The 23365-nt window shown below is 41.8% G+C and overlaps 1 protein-coding gene across 2 annotated transcripts in view; it reads right to left on the minus strand.

Annotated features, from left to right (window-relative positions):
* Nucleotides 1-22874, minus strand: part of LOC129817278 (leucine-rich repeat and fibronectin type-III domain-containing protein 2-like) — a 259863-nt gene extending 236989 nt beyond the window's left edge. For both annotated transcript variants that reach the window (XM_055872373.1, XM_055872372.1), the window contains exon 1: nucleotides 22058-22874. The gene's annotated coding sequence lies outside the window, so the exon portion shown is untranslated. The remainder of the gene's footprint in view (nucleotides 1-22057) is intronic.
* Nucleotides 22875-23365: the final 491 nt, after the last annotated feature.

The following is a 23365-nucleotide window of genomic DNA, read 5'->3' on the forward strand; positions in this document are numbered from 1 at the left end:
GTAAGTTTGTACCGTGTGGCTAAATCTCTCAAATGTTCCAAGCTATTGCAGACATGGACAGACATATTTCAATTGAACAGATAACAATTCAAAAGCACCAACAATACATGTTAGCCTCTAGAGATCATTTCTGGCATTGTTTGACCTCAGTTTCCGGAGACACTCAGTGCCTTTGATGCAGCGAAGTCATTGATATAGCTAGGTGTGTAAACGATGTGATGGAATGCGTGCTGCTCGAAGAAATCAGCCCTATAGGAGCACTGGAGGACTGTGAAGCTTCACAGAGCAAGGGGCAGGGGGGGGGGGGGGGGGGGGGGCAAAGATGATATCTTAATCAATTACCAAAACAGGAAATGCATGCAGCAAGGCCTGTATCATACAGCCACACATTTCCACTTGACAAAACAACTAAATATTGTTCAGTATACAATTCTGTTGGGGCAGGTTTCTAACTCTCTAAGTGCTGACCTGTCAGTTGCGGGATTGGGTTGTCCATAGAAGAGAGGGATCAGAGAATGATGAATAAATATATAAATAAGGAGTGGATTTGGCTTTGGGCCCAGTTTGGCTATGCACAGATAGGTTTGAGAAAAAGAAATTATGACGTTTTGTCCCACGATTGAGCTTTGATTGGCTGCAGACATAACCCACTGGGCACACCACGTCATTTAATTGTGGAACTTTGGGTAATATTTGGTTGAGACGTTGATCAATAAGATTTCAACCTTTATTCACCCACTCAAAAAAGACAGCCAGAAGTTTGTTGAATTCCCAATGTGTTATCGCTATGCTTTCAACCGTCTAAAAGCACAACCAAATGTCAATGGAAAAACATTGTCGGATTTTTGGTTTAGTTGTCATCTAAATGTGTCATCACTTCGCTTACAACAATTTAAAGCACAAAAAGTTCAAATGGGATCACAATGTCAGATATTTTCTATTTACACAACAACTTAATGTTTTATAACTGTGCTTCATCTAATAGCCCCACCTAATGACCTCAATTGAAGTGGATATTCCATGAAAAGTACACAGTGCAAGTGATCAATATTGTTTAAGATTCTGCACAGATTATTAGAGGAATTGTGAAGATCTCCACATGCCTGTGACCTTTGCATGCTATCTTGTTAATCCAAGATGGCGTAGCAGTCGGACGTGTCTTTGTCCTTGTCCTGTCCCGTGTAAATAGTCTTCGTATTTTTCGTATACATTTCGTATATATTTTAATTTCACTTTCCATCTAGGAACTGAATATACATTCCTACATTCCGCCTCACCCAATGTGGTACGGACCTGCTATTTTTTTTATACTTTAGAACCGTAACCCCAATCAGAAGCTAGCCAGATAACTAGCTACTAGCTAGTAGTCAGTTAGCCACTGCTGCGGTCTTCACCCTCAACTCGGACACAGCCAGCTTCAATATCGGGCCAATACCTGCCAGTCTGCAAGCGCGATATCAACCCAGAGCATATAGGACTGCTTTTTCTCTACCACATCACCGGATTCCTGACGCAAGCTCTGGACAATTACACCGTATCATCACAGCTAGCTAGCTGCAACCGAGTGGCTACTACTGGCTAACACCTCTGTCCCGAAGCAAGCACCAGTTAGCCTTGAGCTAGCCTCGAGCTAGGCCCATCTGCCGGCTAGCTGAAGAGGTCTACCAGCGAATTCTTGGGCTACAATACCAGCTACAAGCTAATTTAGCCATTTTTTTGCCGCTGCTAGTAGCTTTTACCTTCTGCACAGACACCAGCCCTGTTATTAGCCTGGATATTACTCACCAATTTACCAGCATCGGACTGTCTCTCGACAACAACGCCGGATTCCTGCCGTAATCCCTGAGCCACTACTTCTGATCCTCACAGCTAGCTTGCAGCTAGCGCCACTGCCACGAAGCTAGCACCAGTTAGCAAACACAATTCTACAATTCACAACCTCTCTTTCGCCATCGCCATCTGGCTTGGACCACGTCTGAGCAGACCCCCTCCGTCTGAGCAGACCACCCCCCGGGCTACTAACTTTAAACGCCGCGTGCTAGCTTAGTGGAGGCCTCCCTGCTCCATCTACGGCTGCCCCCTGGACACTATGATCACTTGGCTACATAGCTGATGCATGCTTGACTGTCCATTAATTCACGGTACTCCATTCTGTTTATTTGTGTTTTATCTGTCGGCTCTGTGCTTTAACTCAGGATCTGTGTGTAGTTAATCCGACCCTCTCTGCCTAGTCGTCGCCATTTTTACCTGTTGTTGCTGTGTTAGACTAGCACCCTGTTATTGCTGCTGTTATCTTACCTGTTGTTTTAGCTAGCTCTCCCAATCAAGACCTGCAATCACTTTATGCCTTATTGTATGTCTCTCTCAAATATCAATATGCCTTGCATACTGTTGTTCAGGCTAGTTATCATTATCATTGTTTTGGTTTGCAATGGACCCTGTAGTTCCACTCTCCGTACCTCTGATACCTCCTTGGTCCCACCCCCCACACATGCGGTGACCTCACCCATTGAGACCAGCATGTCCAGAGATACAACCTCTCTTATCATCACCCAGTGCCTGGGCTTGCCTCCGCTGTACCCACGCCCCACCATACTCCTGTCTGCACATTATGCCCAGAATCTATTCTACCACGCCCATAAATCTGCTCCTTTTATTCTTTGTCCCCAACGCTCTAGGCGACCAGTTTTGATAGCCTTTAGCCGCACCCTCATCCTACTACTCCTCTGTTCCTCGGGTGATGTGGAGGTAAACCCAGGCCCTGCATGTCCCCAGTCACCCTCATTTGTTGACTTCTGTGATCGAAAAAGCCTTGGCCTCATGCATGTCAACATCAGAAGCCTCCTCCCTAAGTTTGCCTTACTCACCGCTTTAGCACACTCTGCCAACCCTGATGTCCTTGCCGTGTCCGAATCCTGGCTTAGGAAGGCCACCAAAAATTCTGAGATTTCCATACCCAACTATAACACTTTCCGTCAAGATAGAACTGCCAAAGGGGGAGGAGTTGCAATCTACTGCAGAGATAGCCTGCAAAGTTCTGTCATACTTTCCAGGTCTATGCCCAAACAGTTCGAACTTCTAATTTTAAAAATTAATCTCTCCAGAAATAAGTCTCTCACTGTTGCCGCCTGCTACCGACCCCCCTCAGCTCCCAGCTGTGCCCTGGACACCATCTGTGAATTGATCGCTCCCCATCTAGCTTCAGAGTTTGTTCTGTTAGGTGACCTAAACTGGGATATGCTTAACACCCCGGCAGTCCTACAATCCAAGCTTGATGCCCTCAATCTCACACAAATCATCAAGGAACCCACCAGGTACAACCCTAAATCCGTAAACATGGGCACCCTAATAGACATTATCCTGACCAACCTGCCCTCCAAATACACCTCTGCTGTCTTCAATCAAGATCTCAGCGATCACTGCCTCATTGCCTGTATCCGCCACGGGTCCGCGGTCAAACGACCACCCCTCATCACTGTCAAACGCTCCCTAAAACACTTCTGCGAGCAGGCCTTTCTAATCGACCTGGCCCGGGTACCCTGGAAGGATATTGACCTCATCCCGTCAGTTGAGGATGCCTGGTCATTCTTTAAATGTTACTTCCTCACCATATTAGACAAGCATGCTCCGTTCAAAAAATGCAGAACCAAGAACAGATATAGCCCTTGGTTCACTCCAGACCTGACTGCCCTCGACCAGCACAAAAACATCCTGTGGCGAACTGCAATAGCATCGAAGAGCCCCCGCGATATGCAACTGTTCAGGGAAGTCAGGAACCAATACACGCAGTCAGTCAGGAAAGCAAAGGCCAGCTTTTTCAAGCAGAAATTTGCATCCTGTAGCTCTAACTCCAAAAAGTTCTGGGATACTGTAAAGTCCATGGAGAACAAGAGCACCTCCTCCCAGCTGCCCACTGCACTGAGGCTAGGTAACACGGTCACCACCGATAAATCCGTGATAATCGAAGACTTCAACAAGCATTTCTCAATGGCTGGCCATGCCTTCCTCCTGGCGACTCCAACCTTGGCCAACAGCCCCGCCCCCCCCCCCCCCGCTGCTACTCGCCCAAGCCTCCCCAGCTTCTCCTTTACCCAAATCCAGATAGCAGATGTTCTGAAAGAGCTGGAAAACCTGGACCCATACAAATCAGCTGGGCTTGACAATCTGGACCCCCTATTTCTGAAACTGTCCGCCGCCATTGTCGCACCCCCTATCACCAGCCTGTTCAACCTCTCCTTCGTATCATCTGAGATCCCCAAGGATTGGAAAGCTGCCGCGGTCATCCCCCTCTTCAAAGGGGGAGACACCCTGGACCCAAACTGTTACAGACCTATATCCATCCTGCCCTGCCTATCTAAGGTCTTCGAAAGCCAAGTCAACAAACAGATCACTGACCATCTCGAATCCCACCGTACCTTCTCCGCTGTGCAATCCGGTTTCCGAGCCGGTCATGGGTGCACCTCAGCCACGCTCAAGGTACTAAACGATATCATAACCGCCATCGATAAAAGACATTACTGTGCAGCCGTCTTCATCGACCTGGCCAAGGCTTTCGACTCTGTCAATCACCATATTCTTATTGGCAGACTCAGTAGCCTCGGTTTTTCTAATGACTGCCTTGCCTGGTTCACCAACTACTTTGCAGACAGAGTTCAGTGTGTCAAATCGGAGGGCATGTTGTCCGGTCCTCTGGCAGTCTCTATGGGGATACCACAGGGTTCAATTCTCGGGCCGACTCTTTTCTCTGTATACATCAATGATGTTGCTCTTGCTGCGGGCGATTCCCTGATCCACCTCTACGCAGACAACACCATTCTATATACTTCCGGCCCTTCCTTGGACACTGTGCTATCTAACCTCCAAACGAGCTTCAATGCCATACAACACTCCTTCCGTGGCCTCCAACTGCTCTTAAACGCTAGTAAAACCAAATGCATGCTTTTCAACCGTTCGCTGCCTGCACCCGCACGCCCGACTAGCATCACCACCCTGGACGGTTCCGACCTAGAATATGTGGACATCTATAAGTACCTAGGTGTCTGGCTAGACTGCAAACTCTCCTTCCAGACTCATATCAAACATCTCCAATCCAAAATCAAAGCAAGAATCGTCTTTCTATTCCGCAACAAAGCCTCCTTCACTCACGCCGCCAAACTTACCCTAGTAAAACTGACTATCCTACCGATCCTCGACTTCGGCGATGTCATCTACAAAATAGCTTCCAATACTCTACTCAGCAAACTGGATGCAGTTTATCACAGTGCCATTCGTTTTGTTACTAAAGCACCTTATACGACCCACCACTGCGACCTGTATGCCCTAGTCGGCTGGCCCTCGCTACATGTTCGTCGTCAGACCCACTGGCTCCAGGTCATCTACAAGGCTATGCTAGGTAAAGTGCCGCCTTATCTCAGTTCACTGGTCACGATGGCTACACCCACCCGCAACACGCGCTCCAGCAGGTGTATCTCACTGATCATCCCTAAAGCCAAAACCTCATTTGGACGCCTTTCCTTCCAGTTCTCTGCTGCCTGCGACTGGAACGAATTGCAAAAATCTCTGAAGTTGGAGACTTTTATCTCCCTCAACAACTTTAAAAATCTGCTATCCGAGCAGCTAACCGATCGCTGCAGCTGTACATAGTCCATCTGTAAACTACCCACCCAATTTACCTACCTCACCCCCCATACTGCTTTTATTTATTTACTTTTCTGCTCTTTTGCACACCAGTATCTCTTCTTGCACATGATCATCTGATGATTTATCACTCCAGTGTTAATCTGCTAAATTGTAATTATTCGATTTATTGCCTACCTCATGCCTTTTGCACACATTGTATATAGATTCTCTTTTTTCTACCATGTTATTGACTTGTTTATTGTTTACTCCATGTGTAACTCTGTGTTGTCTGTTCACACTGCTATGCTTTATCTTGGCCAGGTCACAGTTGCAAATGAGAACTTGTTCTCAACTAGCCTACCTGGTTAAATAAAGGTGAAATAAAAAATAAAAAATAAATAAAATAAAATCTTGAACATGCATGCTTTCTATGATTACATAAGAAGACATTTAGTAAAAGTAATCTCAAAATGTGGCTATGGATGTGTTATTCATTTTAAGGCTGGATAAATACTGTTAGATAAGTTTGTAAGATCGCCTTAACTTTAGGCTATTAACTATATTTCGAAAGTAATATTGAATTGTTTTTGGTTGACAACGCAACGAAATATCAACATTTAAAAGAGATGTAATCTAATACTTGGATAATTTCATCAGAGCCTCTGGCTTATTATTATTATTATTACTATTGGATAGAAAACACTCTCAAGTTTCTAAAACCGTTTGAATTATATCTGTGAGTAAAACAGAACTCATTTTGCAGCAAACTTCCTGACAGGAAGTGAAAAATCTGAAATCGAGGCGCTGTTCCAGGGCCTTCCTATTCAATTGCTTGAAATCTATGGATATACATGCACTTCATACACCTTCCACTAGATGTCAACAGGCAGTGGGAGGTGGAATGGGGTGTCTAGCTTGATCTGAGGTCAAACAAGAGCTCTTGGAATGACGTGACCACAATTTCCTTTGTCTACCAAGGCGCGGGAAGGACATCAGCATTGGCTTCTGAAAAGCGTTCGGTATAGACGGCTAATATCTCCGGCTTTGATTTTATTTGATACATGTGATAATATCATCGTAAAATATGTTTTTCCAATCGAGTTTTATCAGATTATTCAACGTTTATCGGGAGTTTTGGAGTTTTGCGTTGTTTGCATCGAGAGAAGATGGACATCTTCGCGCCACTTGGCTAGCTATGGTTGCTAATTCGACAGGAGAAGAGGACATTCTAAAACCAAACAACGATTTATTCTAGACCAAGGACTCCTTGTACAAGATTCTGATGGAAGCTCAGCAAAAGTAGGAACCATTTATGATGTTATTTCGTATTTCTGTGGAAAATGTTTAGTCCTATTTTCCGCCCTTATTGCGGGCGCTGTCTCGCTATAACGTAAGCTGTTTGTTATGGTAAAGTTATTTTTAAAAATCTAACACGGCGATTGCATTAAGAACTAGTGTATCTTTCATTTGCTGTCCAACATGTATTTTTTAGTAAAGTTTATGATGAGTTCTTTGGTCAGATTAGGTGACTGTCCAAAATATCTCCGGATAATTTGGTGAATCGATGCTACATATTCACAACGTATAACCACGGTTTGCAGCTCAAAATATGCACATTTTCGAACAAAACATAAGTGTATTGTGTAACATGATGTTATAAGACTGTCATCTGATGAAGTTGGTCAAGGTTAGTGATTCATTTTATATCTTTTGCTGGTTTTTGCGAATGCTATCTATGCGGTGAATAAATGCCGTTGTGTGTTTGACTATTGTGGTAAGCTAATATAATGCTATATTGTGTTTTCGCTGTAAAACACTTAAAAAATCTGAAATATTGGCTGGATTCACAAGATGTTTATCTTTCATTTGCTGTACACCATGTATTTTTCATAAATGTTTTATGATGAGTATTTAGTTATTTCACGTTGCTCTCTGTAATTATTCTGGCTGCTTCGGTGCTATTTGTGTTTGTAGCTGCAATGTAAAACTATGATTTATACCTCAAATATGCACATTTTCGAACAAAACATAGATTTATTGTATAACATGTTATAAGACTGTCATCTGATGAAGTTGTTTCTTGGTTAGTGACTAATTATATCTCTATTTCGTCGGTTTTGTGATAGCTACCTATGCGGTAAAAAAATGGTGAAAATATGCGGTTGAGTCTTTTGCTATTATGGTTAGCTAATAGAAATACATATTGTGTTTTTGCTGTAAAACATTTTAAAAATAGGAAATGATGGCTGGATTCACAAGATGTGTATCTTTCATTTGCTGTATTGGACTTGTGATTTCATGATATTTATATGCTAGTATTTACTTGTGGCGCTATGCTAGGCTATGCTAGTCAGCTTTTTACTGATGAGGATGCTCCCGGATCAGGGATGGTGATGAAGTAGAGGTTAAAGCATAAGTCACATCTCCTTCAAATGTTGATATATGGTTGCATTGACAACTAAACATAATTCAATATCTAATTTGTCTATAAATTCATATTTGATATATTGGATTCATGTTTCCATCTCAACCAAAAAGCTAAGTTAAAGAATAAGACAAAATCAAATCAAACTTTAAATAAATGTTTAAATAAAGTTTGATTTGATTTAGTGTTATTCTTTAAATTTAATTGTTGGTTGAAATGGAGATGAGAATCAAACATATTAAATTATTAACTTGAAGATTTTAAATCAACCAAAGCTTGACACTCTAGGCCTATATATACTGTCTATTTTTAGCTTATTGATGAGCTTTGAGGGCACTATGGTGTTGAACGCTGAGCTGTAGTCAATGAATAGCATTCTCACATAGGTGTTCCTTTTGTCCAGGTGGGAAAGAGAAGTGTGGAGTGCAATAGAGATTGAATCATCTGTGAAGCTGTTGGAGCGGTATGCAAATTGGAGTGGGTCTAGGGTTTCTGGGATAATGGTGTTTATGTGAGCCATGCCCAGCCTTTCAAAGCACTTCATGGCTACAGATGGTAGTCATTTAGTCATTTAGGCAGGTTACCTTAGTGTTCTTGGGCACAGGCACTATGGTGGTCTGCTTAAAACATATTGGTATTACAGACTCAGACGTGGAGAGGTTGAAAATGTCAGTGAAGACACTTGCCAGTTAGTCAGTGCATGCTCGCAGTACACGTCCTGGTAATCCGTCTGGCCCTGCGGCCTTGTGAATGTTAACCTGTTTAAAGGTCTTAATCACATCTGCTGCGGAGAGCGTGATCACACAGTCTTCCAGAACAGCTGGTGCTCTCATGCATTGTTCAGTGTTATTTGCATCGAAGCGAGCATAGAAGTAGTTTAGATTGTCTGGTAGGCTCGTGTCACTGAGCAGCTCTCGGCTGTGCTTCCCTTTGTAGTCTGTATTGGTTTGCCAGCCCTGCCACATCCAACGAGCGTCAGAGCCAGTGTAGTACGATTCAATCTTAGTCCTGTATTGACGCGTTGCCTGTTTGATGGTTCGTCGGAGGGCATAGCTGGATTTCTTATAAGCTCCAGGTTAGAGTCCCGCTCCTTGAAAGCGGCAGCTCTAGCCTTTAGCTCGGTACGGATGTTGCCTGTATTCCATGGCTCCTGGTTGGGGTATGTACGTACGGTCACTCTGAGGATGACGTCATCGATGCACTTATTGATGAAGCCAATGACTGATGTTGTGTACTCCTCAATGCCATCGGAGGAATCCCGGAACTTATTCCAGTCTTGTAGCAAAACAATCCTGTAGCTTAGCATCTGCTTCATCTGACCACTTTTTTATTGATCTAGTCACTGGTGCTCCCTGCTTTAAATTAAGGCTGTAACAAAACAAAATGATTTCTTGATTTATCTTTAATTTGGGCTATTTTGAGGGAGTGTACCAGCAAAGTTGTTGCTACGGTGGCTCAAGAGGGACAAACAACAATTTTATTGCCGCTTTTTTCTAGATTTTCAAGCAAAGGTCTTTATGGAGTATATGTGACTCACCCCCTGGATTCGGTCTTATGTGGCATTGAAATGGTGTTTATTACATTTGACAAATGTAGAGACTCAGAGCTACAAAATGGTATAGCATTCACTGCATTTGAGAAAAAATGGGAAAGTAATTCTGCTTTTAAAGTTGATCAACTTGTAAACTCACTTTTGAGAAAATGGCCTTTGAATGTTTTGGTATCTAGTGAAGAGATCTTCTTTGTCTACACCCATTCAGCATCGTTCACACCCTCTTAAGCTTTAGCCCCACCAATCTCGTTTCACTCTCGGAGCGTACAGTTGACGCTCTGGCCGATGATTGGATAACATGGAAACAGCCTAACCAGCTCTGCTGGCAACAATTTCAGTACGCTTTTTTTTCAGACGTTTACTGACTAACGAGCTCAAATAGACAGAAGCCTTCTTTATGGCAGACCAATTCGAACTCATCTTTCGGCATGTCCAGACCACTCATTATCTCAACCAATCATGGCTAGTGGGAAGGCTGCTCGCTTTTTCTGTGGCTTAACCAACAAGGCTCGTAATTTAACAATTGTATTCGTATTTACAGATGGCATACAAGTTTGTTATTAAGACACATGAAAGTTCACATGTTCGAGAAGGCATTTCGGCCCAAAAACACATTTTGATAAAGAAAAAAAAGTATGTTCAAACGGCTCTCCTGTGTAGTCGTGACTTGCGACATACACCTAGTTTCCTGAATTGGGTCAAATATGAGCACAGATGTTCGCTTCGGCTAGCCAAGTTCTGCTAGGAGCAAACCGAACCTACTGTATGTAAAAGCCCACCTTTAGCGTTAGACGCCATGATTAACCATTTTGGGGCAAATTTTGTTAGTGGCACAAAAATTAAACTACTAAAACTTGCATCGGTGCATAAGTTAAATAGATCTTCTCCATCTCCGCAACCTAGTGTTTGGGTAGGTAGATCGCAATACTGTCACCTGAACACTCGCCTGAAGGCTCATTACTTCCACCTCAGCATGAATCAGAGGTCACATGACCTCCTGCTTGACCCTGAGGAACAAACCAAACATGCCTGGTCCCAAATCTGTTTCTGTTACCAAATTGTGATGATAACCATAGGATTTGGCAAGACCGATCTGGAACCAGGCTAAACCAAACACATCGTCCTGTGTATAATCCACCTTCATCCCTGTGTTTGAATACCACTCTCCACCCATACATGTTTCTGTACATTGGGTGATGGAGTGGGCTGGCAGGCATGACCTTCTAATCCCAGTTTAAGGGATGCTACTGGTCCAAGGACAGAATAAATGGCTGATGAGGAGACATTGTAGTGGCTGTAATGACAAATTAGACTTGCTGCTGTCTTGTCCAACATGACGAATAAGGCAGTTAGGGAGACCGGGCTAGGCCTATATAGTTGAGTGCAGTGCCTGTCTGTGCTGTGCAGGGGATACTTCATCTCTTGAGCCTTTTAGTCTAATGCCTTTCTGCTCTGACTGACATTCAGGCTAGCAGCCTCCACTGGCAAGCACAACAGTAAGGACACTCTGACCATTCATGACACAGCACCAAACAACACTCAACCCAGAGATGAGAGTGAACACGTCCTAGCAACAGCATACAGTGCCTTCAGAGAGAATTCAGACCGATTGACTTTTTCCAAATTTTGTTACATTACAGCCTTATTCTAAAATGTATTAAATCGTTTTTTTCCCCTCATCAATCGATACACAATACACCATAATGACGAAGCAAAAACGGGTATTAGAACTTGTTGATAAAAAAATAAAAAAAATAAAAAATGAAATATCACATTTACATAAATATTCAAACCCTTCACTCAGTACTTTGTTGAAGCACCTTTGGCAGCGATTAGAGCATTGAGTCTTCTTGGGTATGACACTACAAGCTTGGCACACCTGTATTTGTAGAGTTTCTCCCATTCTTCTCTGCAGATCCTCTCAAGCTCTGCCAGGTTGGATGGGGAGCGTTGCTGAACAGCTATTTTCAGGTCTCTCCAGAGACGTTAGATCGGGTTTAAGTCCGGGCTCTGGCTGGGCCACTCAAGGACATTCAGAGACTTGGCCCGAAGCCAATCCTACATTGTCTTGGCTGTCTGCTTAGGGTCGTTGTACTGTTGGAAGGGGAACCTTTGCCTCAGTCTGAGGTCCTGAGAGCTCTGGAGCAGGTTTTCATCAAGGATCTCTCTACACTTTGCTCCATTCATCTTTTCCTCGATCCTGGCTAGTCTCCCAGTCCCCGCTGCTGAAGATCCCCCCCACAGCATGATGCTGCCACCACCATGCTTCGCCATAGGGATGGTGCCAGGTTTCATCCAGAGGTGACACTTGGCATTAAGATAATCTTGTTTCTCATGGTCTGAGAGTCTTTAGGTGCCTTTTGGAAAACTCCAAGCAGGCTGTCATGTGCCTTTTACTGAGAAGTGGCTTCCGTCTGGCCACTCTACCACAAGGGCCCGATTGGCCCGAGTGCGGCATAGATGGTTGTCCTTCTGGAAGGTTCTCCCATCTCCACAGAGGATCTCCAGAGCTTTGTCAGAGTGGCCATCAGGTTTCTTGGCCACCTCCCTGACTAAGGCCCTTCTCCCCAATCGCTCAGTTTGACTGGGCGGCCAGCTCCAAGTAGAGTCTTGGTGGTTCCAAACGTCTTCAATTTAAGAATGATGGAGGCAACTGTGTTCTTGGGCTCTTCAATGCTGCAGAAATGGTTTGGTACCCTTCGCCAGATCTGTGCCTTGACACAATCCTGTTACATAAGTTTCAGACCGTTTGATATGAGACTCGAAATTGAGCTCAGGTGCATCCTGTCTCCATTGATCATCCTCGAGATGATTCTACAACTCAATTGATTGGATATGATTTGGAAAGGCACACACCTGTCTATATAAGGTCCCACAGTTAATAGTGCATGTCAGAGCAAAAACCAAGCCTTGAGGCTAAAGGAATTGTCCGTAGAGCTCAGAGACAGGATTTTTTATATTTAAGACATTTTCCCAAAAGTTTTAAAACCTGTTTTCGCTTCGTCATTGTGGGGTATTGTATGTAGATACTGAGGATTTGTATTTATTTAATCTATTTTAGAATAAGGCTGTAATGTAACAAAATGTGGGAAAAGTAATGGTGTCTGAATACTTCCCGAAGCCATTTCTATATCTTTACAGCACATAACACTTTAGAGAGTTAAAATGAAGGGAGGATGTCATCACTGCACTATCACTAATATACACCATGGTAAATAATTTGTGCCAATGCACAAGAGCTCAGCTTTGACAAACTGCTTAGCAATGTGGAACACGAAATGCAGTGTATAGATATAAAAAGGCTCCTTAAGGTGGCTACATTTAAAAAAAATGTTAATGGGGTAGATCAGCTTTAATTTTGCAGAAAGATTGTAGCTTCCATCAATGTAACTGTCTGCATCATTTCCAATCCCCCATATTATGTTTTGTAAATATATACAAATATATATATGAGATTACATTTTCAATTAACTGAAAGTGAGATGTTGTAATCTGAATAAAGGGAAAAAGGCCATTCCTGAACATTCGGTGAGACATTCTTACTAATTTACTAACCAGTTTGGATTTAAGGACAACTTTTGTATGACTGAAGCCTTTAGTGAGAGGTCTAATGCTTTAATATTTAATCTGCCCATATTAATTATACAAATAGGCCCGTTTAATTTTGTCTGGCTTGCCGTTCCAAATGAAATGAAAGATTTTTTGATCATTTAAAACAAGTCGCTAGGTGTAGGTAAGGCAATAAGCAAATAGGTACAGTTGAAGTTTACATACACTTAGGTTGGAGTCATTCAAACTTGTTTTCAAACCACTCCACAAATTTCTTGTTAACAAACTATAGTTTTGGCAAGTCGGTTAGGACATCTACTTTGTGCATGACACACGTCATTTTTCCAACAATTGTTAACAGACAGATTATTTCACTTATAATTCACTGTATCACAATTCCAGTGGGTCAGTAGTTTACAGACACTTACTTGACTGTGCCTTTAAACAGCGAGGAACATTCCAGAAAATTATGTCATGGTTTTAGAAGCTTCTGATAAGCTAATTGACATAATTTGAGTCAATTGGAGGTTACCTGTGGATGTATTTCAAGGCCTACCTTCAAACTCAGTGCCTCTTTGCTTGACATCATGGGAAAATGAAAATAAATCAGCCAAGACCTCAGACCTCCACAAGCCTGGTTGATCCTTGGGAGCAATTTGCAAATGCCTGAAGGTACCACGTTCATCTGTACAAACAATAGTACGCAAGTATAAACACCATGGGGCCACGCAGCCGTCAAACCGATCAGGAAGGAGACGCATTCTGTCTCCTAGAGATGAACGTACTTTGGTGTGAAAAGGGCAAATCAATCCCAGAACAGCAGCAAAGGACCTTGTGAAGATGCTGAAGGAAACAGGTACAAAAGTGTCTATATCCAGGGTAAAACAAGTCCTATTTCGACATAACCTGAAAGGTCACTTAGCAAGGAAGAAGCCACTGCTCCAAAACCGCCATAAAAAAGCCAGACTACGGTTTGCAACTACACATGGGGACAAAGATCGTACTTTTTGGAGAAATGTCCTCTGGTCTGATGAAACAAAAATAGAACTGTTTGGCCATAATGACCATCTTTTACCTCTTTGGGCTAGGGGGCAGTATTTTGACGTCTGGATGACAAGCGTGCCCAAAGTGAACTGCCTGTTACTGTCACGATCGTCTTGCGGTGAGAGAGAGGACCAAGGCGCAGCGTGTGAAAAATACATCTTCTCTTTATTTTAGAAGATGAACAAACGAAACAAAACAACAAACAGACGAACGTGAAGCTAAGAAAGAACTAAGTGCACACATGCAACATAGAACATAGACAATTACCCACAAAACCCAAATGCCTATGGCTGCCTTAAATATGGCTCTCAATCAGAGACAATAAACCACAGCTGCCTCTAATTGAGAACCAATCTAGGCAGCCATAGACATACAAACACATAGACAAGACACTGACCCATTAAACGTACAAACCCCTAGACAAACCAAAACACATACATTCCCCATGTCACACCCTGACCTAACTAAAATAATAATGAAAACAAAGTTAACTAAGGCCAGGGTGTGACAGTTACTCAGGTCCAGAAGCTAGGATATGCATATAGGTATTGGTAGATTTGGATAGAAAACAATCTAAAGTTTCTAAAAGTGTTAAAATAATGTCTGTGAGTATAACAGAACTGATATGGCAGGCAAAAACCCGAGGACCAACCATCCAGAAAAAAAAGTTCATTCCAACATTGATTCCAATGGCTGTCATTTTTAATATGAATGGAAAACATCCCAGATTGCAGTTCCTAGGGCTTCCACTAGATGTCAACAGTCTTTAGAAAGAGTGTCCGGGCTTGTTTTTGGAAGAATGAGATAGAATTTGTAGTTTTTCTAAGTGGCACCCATTTTAGCTGTAGTGTTTGTACGCTTACTGGCGAATGCGCATACTTTGTTGTTTATCTGCGGTAATGACAATAACGATTCTACGTCTTAATTTGTATTGTTTATTTACATATTAGGGTACCTTAGGTTTGACTATAAATGTTGTTTGACTTGTTTGGAGAAGTTTATTGGTAACGTTTGGGATTCATTTTGTATGCATTTTGAAGGAGGGAAACAGGTGGATTATTGAATGAAGCACGCCAGCTAAACTGAGTTTTTGGGGATATAAAGAAGGACTTTATCGAAAAAAACGACCATTTGCGATGTAGCTGGGACATTTTGGAGTGCCAACAGAAGAAGATCTTCAGAGGTAAGTGATTTATTTTATCGCTATTTCTGACTTTCGTGGCGCATCTTCCTGGTCGGAAAATGTTTTTAATGCTTTTGTGTGCTGGGCGCTGTCCTCAGATAATCGCATGGTGTGCTTTCGCCGTAAAGCCTATTTGAAATCTGACACAGTGGCTGGATTAACAAGAAGTTAAGCTTTCAACTGATCTATGACACTTGTATTTTCATGAATGTTAAATATTACTATTTCTGTCATTTGGATTTCGCGCTCTGCAATTTCACCGGAAGTTGTCGAAATGGGACGCTAGCGTCCCACTGATCCGCAAGAAGTTAAGTTTGGATGAAAAAAGGGGGAGGCTTGCAAGCCGAAGAACACCATCCCAACTATGAAGCACGGAGGTGGCAGCATCATGTTGTGGGGGTGCTTTGCTGCAGGAGGGACTGGTGCACTACACAAAATAGATGACATCATGAGGTAGGAAAATTATGTGGATATATTGAAGCAACATCTCAAGACATCAGTCAGGAAGTTAAAGCTTGGTCGCAAATGGGTCTTCCAAATGGACAATGACCCCAAGCATACTTCCAAAGTTGTGGAAAAATGGCTTAAGGACAACAATGTCAATGTATTGGAGTGGCCATCACAAAGCCCTGCCCTCAATCCTATAGAACATTTGTGGCCAGAACTGAAAAAGCGTGTGCGAGCAAGGAGGCCTGCAAACCTGACTCAGTTACACCAGCTCTGGGAAGCTTGTGGGAAGCTTGTGGAAGGCTACCTGAAATGTTTGACCCAAGTTAAGGTGTGAGTTTAAGGTAAACTTCCGACTTCAACTCTATATTACGATATGACTAAAGAGTTAATCAGGGGGATTTTTCCACAAATAGACAGGTATTTTTCTTTCCATAGTAGCAAGTTCTTTCTATAAAAATGTATTGCAGCGAGATCATTTCTTTTGAATACCAAGTATGTCCACATCACCGTCAGACCGTTTTATTGGTAAACTACACAAGTTGTATTTTTTTGTGTTCCAATAAGTAATATAGTATACTTATCATAATTTGGTTGTAATCCAGAGTGGTTAGAAAAAGTATCTAAGATCCTTGGAGGAATCTAAATTGTGGATTTAAATGAAAACATGAATCATCAGCGTACAATGACACCTTTGCTTTTAAGCCGTGGCTTTCTAGCCCCTTGATATTATTGTTGGATCTGATTTTAAAGCTAACATTTCGATCGCCATAATACAGTAAATAGACATGCCGATAGTGGACAACCTTGTTTTACTCCTCTTGACAGTTTAATACTTTCTGATAAGTAGCCATTATTTACTATTTTACACCTAGGGTTACAATACATAACTTTAACCCATTGTATGAGAGAATCTCCAAAATTGAAATATTCCAGGCATTTATGTATAAATTCCAGTCAGCAGGCCTGGTATCCCAGATTTTTCATAGTGTTATATTGTTTCCAGTACTTGTCTATTATTATCTTCAACCTATCGTCAGTGTAAAAAACTGATTAGGATGAATAATATCCAACAATACCTTTTAATTACAGAATATGCGCTATGCATTTTGCTAAATGGCCTAGATAATTCCCTCCCCCCCTGTTTTAGTAATAATTATTAAATCAGACCTTCTTGTTGAGTATCTGATCATCAAAAATGTTTATAGGAGTGGTTAAAACATACTAATATCGGTCCTCTTGTCACGTCCTGACCATAGTGCTTATGTGTTTTGCTTGTTTTAGTGTTGGTCAGGACGTGAGCTGGGTGGGCATTCTATGTTGTGTGTCTAGTTTGTCTGTTTCTGTGTTCAGCCTAATATGGTTCTCAATCAGAGGCAGCTGTCAATCGTTGTCCCTGATTGAGAATCATATATAGGTGGCTTGTTTTGTGTTGGGGATTGTGGGTGGTTGTCTTCTGTCTTTGTGTTCTGCACCAGATAGGACTGTTTCGGTTTTCACATTTCTTGTTTTGTTGTTTGTAGTGTTCTAATATATTCTTTGTTAAATCATGTTGAACACTAGCCGCGCTGCGTTTTGGTCCTCTCCTTCATCCCAGGAAGAAAACCGTTACACCTCTGAGTACATAAAAAAGGTTTGGTATACCTCAACTGGTATGCCATCCAGCCCTGGAGTTTTCCCGGACTTAAAGGCTTTAATTGCATCAAGAAGTTCCTCTTCTGTAATTTGGCCTTCACATGTCTTTCTGTACAGATGTTAATTTTACATTATAAATAGAAAAAAATCCATACTATGACTTCGGTTAGTGGAAATGGAGGAGACTGAAACGAAAGCATATGTTTAAAGTACTTTGCGTACTCTTTCAAAATATTGAATGGTGAATCATGGGTGACTATGTAATTTGTAAGAAGTTTCTGTAAATTATTTTTGGTAGCATTTCTAAGTTGAAAATGTAAAAAGTATTTGGTGCATTTTCCCCAATATTCCATCCAGTTCACTTTATTTTTATAATATATTACACTTTATCTTTCTTGAATAAGTTCCTCCATTTCTTTTTGTTTTTCCTCTAACATATTCTGTGCCTCTATGGTACAGTTTGTATTGCTATATATCTGTATTGTTAGTCCTTTTATTTCCTTTGCTAATATGGACCCTTTTGACCTAAATTGCTTTTGTTTTAGAGATGAGTATTGAATTGCATGGCCACTAAAGTCACATTTAAAAGTGTCCAATACAATAAAGGGATCTGCTCTACCTACTATGTTATGTTGAAAAAAGTCAGTTATAAATTCTTCTGTCGTAGATAAAAGCTATCATCCAATAGGCTTTCATTAAATGTCCAATATTCTCGCCCAAGTGAAAATTCTGTAAGAGTAATGTATATGACAAATATTTGATGGACCAGCGATGTTGTCACTCTTTTGAAATGCATGCTAAGTTTTAGAACATGACCGATAATTCATATTTAGCCAAATGTTTGCTATCAGATGACGCTACTCTTTTTATTTGTTCCAACCATGCTATAACAAAAACACATTAATTCAAGGGGGTATACATAAGGCCTTTAATAATACCCTTTATGAAACCAGTCATCACACCTTCATGGGTGTTGCGTTATCAAAAGTGTTATAAATGCCTTATTTACAGCATGAATTTACACCATCAATGAAAGTGTTAACTCACTATAACTTGGTATATGGACATTGTGGGTATGCCTGTAGCTGAAAAGCTTGTGAATTCATTTTTGTTGTCCCATCTTACACCTGATATCAGGCTTGTTGGCCAGCATTTTTGTAGTAATTGTGTGTGTGTCCCTGTGGTTGGTGTTGTGGTTTAAAACTGTAATGCTATTTTCATGATTTTAGTGCTAAGCACACCAAGCAGTCTTTACATGTCCCATGGCGATGCTATTGTTTCCTTCTGCTGACGGGCCTATAAAATTCTCTGAAATATATTTGGCAAAACAAAGTGGCAGTAACCTCTTTCTCTGACAGGTTAAGAGTCTGCCAGTCAGGAGTGCAAGCTGGGTGGGAGGAAAGGGAAGGGGTGGGTGTAGAGAGGCAGAGAGTAAGAGAGAGAGGAGATGAAGAAAACAACAGTGATAGAGTGAGGTTATAGTGATAAAACAAGAATGACAAATATGACGAGAAAGATGAAGAGATAGGCCTCAGGCGTGCCTCCCTCTATGTCACCCCCCAATCCCACACACACACACACACACACACACACACACACACACACACACACACACACACACACACACACACACACACACACACACACACACACACACACACACACACACACACACACACACACATAGTCCTATCACTCAGCTCCTCAGTCATACCACACAGCAGTGCATGCGTTGAGCTCTCTGTACTGTGCGTCCCAGTGTACTGTGCAGGCAGCTAAGGATGGGGCTTAGTGTGCGTCAGCCAGAAGCATGGCGACATATGTGCCATTATTTATAGCCAGCAGATCCTCTGAGAGGCCCAGCCCAGGGGCTGCTTAGAGAGGTGTTATTTGAGAGCCCAAAGACCTGTCTGCCTGGGCGCCATCCAACCCAACACGCAGGACATTTCACAATGAATAGTGAAGATCTTCTTGAAAAATTAAGTAATTCAATTCAATTCAATTGATCAAAAATGACAACTGCATAAGGAATCAAGTATACTTATGAGAGTGGTTGTAATGTAGTCAGTTGAAGACAATTATAAGAATACGTGACTGTTTACAGAACTGCTGTATTTACAGTGTATACACAGAGGCTCCCAAGATACAGATGGGGAGGAGGGGATGGATTCATATGAATGCATGAGTTAGCAATACAGATGTTGCGCGATAAAGAAAATCGGTTCCTTGATGGTTGCAAGTATATTGAATGTTTTGCAGTAAAGATACAAGGCACAAATTCAATGTTGCCTACGTTAAATGTAAACAAAACTCACGTGGGGTACCTAATATGTGATAACCAAGAGATTAGCAGTTTGATTGGGCTAAGGCCAGCATTTGTTTTACACACAAGGCAGCATACATTTTAAAATGACGGAATCTGGCTCTGGTCTTATTGGCTGTCACTTATCGGTTAACCTCTCCACCACATCATGGTGATTTGAGCTAGGATCTCCATGCATGTGTCACCAAGGGTTTGGAGTGTGCTTGTGGGTTGTCTGGTGTAAAATGGTTCATGCTAAGTCAATTAGAGGCACGCCTCTAATCCCTGTGAGGCAAACGCCATCTCTTCAAACAGCAGACAGTGGGTTCGCAGTAAGCACAATAGCAAGGTTCCCTTTCCTTCTGTATGGCCTGACGTGATGTTGTAGTGAGCTCTGGCCATGAACAGCTAGCACCGCCAGGGAAGGAGTTAATGTTCCTGCATGCACAGTACAGGTATTAAAGCTATTGTTGGCCCTGTATTCGCAGGGCTTTCTTCCCTCTGTAAAACACTTCACACATACTGTACTGACCAACCCATCTGTGAACTGACACACAGCTCTGGCAGGACTGAGAATCTAGGAGCAGTGCCACAACTATCTTAGAAGCAGAACTGGCGGCTTGGAGAACATGTTGTGGAAGGTGCTCATTATTTTTCTTCACACATTCTTGAACTTGCGGCTGCAGGGCGTTTGGCAGGAGAGTCAAGGTCATCAACTAGATACTGGACACAGAAGCATGCCAATAGTGCCGAAGAGTTCATCTGACTCTGGGGAAGTAGATAAAGGGACTCATTGCCAGAATCCGAAAGTATCCCTTTGATTCTTAAGAGTCTAAGACATTGGAGGGGAGGGTCACAAAAGTCTGAAGCCCAAACGGTTCGGACGCTACAAGCAGAAGTTGGCACTTCGACGGTGCCGACTTCAGACGAGTCCCGTGGGACTTGTAGTTTCTAGGCCAAACTGTTCAGACGCTACAGAGGTGTTCGCGAGAAGAACAATTTTCGGGATTTCTCATGGTGTTACAAACATTGAGGTGGCTCGGCCACCTTCCACCGCAGATTATCCCTTGGCAGAGGATAAAAACTGACAGTGAAGTGATCCAATGTGTAGAACTTCTAATTTATTTAAAATTTGATCTAAATAGATGTATAGTTGGTGTTGTAAAAATCCATACCGGTATGTGGAGCCATACCTTAAAATACAATATATCGGCCAGCCCTAAAACCTTCACGAAAAAACACATTAGAATGATACAAATTGGACAAATGACTTGTGGCATGTGCAGGCATGGGCATGTGCAAATTGTACAAATGACTTTAATTGCATAAGCGCTTCAAATGGAGAGTAAAAAGAATGGGCTACATCAATACCCAACACATTTTTTGGTATTTCTTTTCAATGGTGCTCTTTCCATCCACACCACTAAATGGAACCCATCCTATTCAGGATGACTGCACACTTTGAATCAGATTACTTTCCCAGAAGTACTTCAATATGTGAAATAGGGAGTCCTTTTCAAGAACTAGTGAATACTAGGGCTACTCTGCAAGTACCATAAACACAGTATCCAGGAGTGTTCCTTTCCCAAGTTGACTAATCCTATTTAATAGATTGATGAAAGGTAACCAGACATTCCAGCCATGCAAGCAGTTCACTCTTTAGTCTGGGTCACATGTGTATTATGCATTCATGCACAGGAGAGTGCAAAATTGGTTAATATGTTAAGGTCAGATATGGCTCCAAATTGTTAATATGCCCAGATAGTCAGTAACATGCATTTAGAAATGTTCGTTAGTCATGCAATAACTGCCGTTCATCTGCACTGGGGTCATACTAAGATAATAATAATGTCCAATTTCATTCTCCCTTCATATGTCCCCTAAAAACGTATACTTGTATCTTTGCCTTTCTATTAAATAATCGAAAATCTGAATGAATATGGGTATTGTTATCTTACATTCGGGTTTGATCATGGGTGTTGAATATTAGTTAATGTTTCAGGCTACAATAGCCTATCCATGGGGCATGGATGCGACTAGGGTAGGGGCGCGGGTGAAAAATGATATAATGCAGAAGTATATCCTAAACAACAACAAGAGTAATTCCATCTAACATCAAAATATTTAGCCAATAATGGCACCATGATTTGCCACAAACTAATAGAAAATGTTGATGATAATGTACTATGCATAAGGGCATGAGAAAGTATGTTTAGACAAATGAATGGACTTTTCAATGTGCCATTCTAACGACTTGATAATGATGAAACCTCACCCAAAACGGACAGGTGATTTTCTTACCATTCATGGCAGGCGTTTGTCCATCGTGTATTCTACCAAGGAGATGTTGCATCTTCGGCGTTCTTTTTTTCACTTCACCATTATTCCAAAATCGTTTTTAATTTCCAATATAGGCTAGCCTACTGATCGCAATCCCGACCTTTTTCATCACCGGCTCGCTCTGTGGATAGTGCGCGTTCCAAAGCGACTCACTCAGTGCGAGACAACCTCTCCAGTCTCTCAGCAGTTTGAAAGACGGGCACTATATTGGTGCAGCGAAACTGGTCAAATGTAGGCTATGTTGAGTTAATTCAATCAAACTCGAACGCTCACTCAATTTTACTGTAAGCCTATATTTCTGATCTATCGTAATTCGTCCTTACTTGAATCGATTTCCATTCTTCCTTAAGATACTTGAAAATGGCACAGGATTAAAAGCATACAAGGACAAATTAATTATAACAATAGCCTACTGTTCAATTCAGAATTAGTTGATTTTTGGCAAAACACATATACCGGATAATTTTGCGCTCCGAGCAAAACCTTGTAGAAACGAGTAGCCTAATCCTCTGCAACAATCACACAAGCTGTACACCGCGGCACAGAGGGGATAACGCAGAGCAGCAGATAGCTGGTTGAGGTATTTAGGTGGCACGACCAGCCTGCGTCTCGGTAACCGCAGGAGAGAGACAGGCAGTGAGAGACTGGGAGGAAGCGCTCATTCGCTAGTATAACACTATTATAGTCAGGGTTCCATCTAAACTTTGACCAACATTGACCGCATATTGCGCTTTATCGTCCTCTTTGTCGCACATTCAATCTAACGACATTTTTTTACAGCCTAATGAAATGATAAGTGGGTCTATAGGCGCGCATTCAGAAGATGATGCCAAATGCCTTGGTTGAAATGTCACATTTGGAGTCATAGTTAAAACATTAAGCCTAGATATTTGAATATAAAATATATTTAAGTGATTCAAGATTGAACATGCTTGCATTTAACAGCCAAATACTAAGTGATTTTCGGTCCTCCGTAAAATTGCGAGGGCGACACACAGGCCACTTGCAAAAGTCTGAGTCAGAGTTTTGCAATATCATTTCACATGCCACTTGCTTTATTTGTGTTAATTTCATGTTTTCAAATGGCCCAGTTTAATTATTTATACCCTCAATCATAATGTTATTCTTTCATAAATACACACAGAAAAAAAACGTTATATATAGTGCCAAATAAGGGTTATTTGGCTTGTAGGCTAACCATAGCAGATTGTGTTGCTATACAGAACCCTTTTTGTAAGGTCCTATAAAGAACCATGTTCATAAGGTTCT

This window comes from Salvelinus fontinalis, chromosome 20, assembly GCF_029448725.1.
Source record: "Salvelinus fontinalis isolate EN_2023a chromosome 20, ASM2944872v1, whole genome shotgun sequence".
NCBI classification, from domain to species: Eukaryota; Metazoa; Chordata; class Actinopteri; order Salmoniformes; family Salmonidae; genus Salvelinus; species Salvelinus fontinalis.